This window comes from Mizuhopecten yessoensis, unplaced genomic scaffold, assembly GCF_002113885.1.
Source record: "Mizuhopecten yessoensis strain PY_sf001 unplaced genomic scaffold, ASM211388v2 scaffold3855, whole genome shotgun sequence".
NCBI lineage: Eukaryota > Metazoa > Mollusca > Bivalvia > Pectinida > Pectinidae > Mizuhopecten > Mizuhopecten yessoensis.
In genome coordinates, this window is record NW_018405253.1 from 238,149 (window position 1) to 239,763 (window position 1,615).

Genomic DNA, 1,615 nt, shown 5'->3' on the forward strand with positions numbered 1-1,615 from the left:
TAAATGGTGACCAGAGTTACATTGATTGTCATGTTTGTAATGTATAAATGGGGACCAAAGTTACCTAGATTGTCATGTTTGTAATGTATAAAAGGGGACCAGAGTTACGTAGATTATCATTTTTGTTATGTTTAAAAGGTGACCAGAGTAACCTTGATTGTCATGTTTGTAATGTATAAATGGGGACCAGAGTTACCTAGATCGTCATGTTTGTAATGATTAAATGGTGACCAGAGTTACATTGATTGTCATGTTTGTAATGTATAAGTGGGGACCAAAATTACCTAGATTATCATGTTTGTAATGTATAAATGGGGCCCAGAGTTACCTAGATTGTCTTGTTTGTAATGTATAAGTGGGGACCAGAGTTATCTAGAGTGTCATGTTTGTAATGATTAAATGGGGACCAGAGTAATCTAGATTGTCATGTTTAGATTGTCATGTTTAGATTGTCATGTTTAGATTGTCATGTTTAGATTGTCATGTTTAGATTGTCATGTTTAGATTGTCATGTTTTCAATGTATAAATGGGGAGCAGAGTTACCTAGATTGTCATGATTGTAATGTATAAATGTGGACAAGAGTTACCTAGATTGTCTTGTTTGTAATGTATAAATGTGGACCCGAGTTACCTAGATTGTCATGATTGTAATGTATAAATGTGGACCCGAGTTACCTAGATTGTCTTGTTTGTAATGTATAAATGTGGACCCGAGTTACCTAGATTGTCATGATTGTAATGTATAAATGTGGACCCGAGTTACCTAGATTGTCTTGTTTGTAATGTATAAATGTGGACAAGAGTTACCTAGATTGTCTTGTTTGTAATGTATAAATGTGGACCCGAGTTACCTAGATTGTCATGTTTAGATTGTCATGTTTAGATTGTCATGTTTTCAATGTATAAATGGGGACAAGAGTTGCCTAGATTCTCATGTTTGTAATGTAAAAATGGGGACCAGAGTTGCCTAGATTCTCATGTTTGTAATGTAAAAATGGGGACCAGAGTTACATCGATCGTCATGTTTGTAGTGTAAAAATGGGGACCAGAGTTACCTAGATCGTCATGTTTGTAATGTTTAAATGGGGACCAGAGTTACATCGATCGTCATGTTTGTAATGTATAAATGGTGACCAGAGTTACCTAGATTGTCATGTTTTCAATGTATAAATGGGGACCAGAGTTACCTCGATCGTCATGTTTGTAATGTAAAAATGGGGACCAGAGTTACCTAGATCATCATGTTTGTAATGTTTAAATGGGGACCAGAGTTACATCGATCGTCATGTTTGTAATGTATAAATGGGGACCAGGGTTTCCTCTATCCTCATTTTTGTAATGTATAAATGTGGACCAGAGTTACCTAGATTGTTATGTTTGTGATATATAAATGGGGACCAGAGTTATCTAGATTGTCATGTTTGTAATGTATAAATGGGGACCAGAGTTATCTAGATTGCCATGTTTGTAATGTATAAATGGTGACCAGAGTTACCTAGATTGTCATGTTTGTAATGTATGAATGGGGACCAGAGTTACCGAGATTGTCATGTTTGTAATGTATAAATTGGGACCAGAGTTACATCGATCGTCATGTTTGTAATGTATAAATGG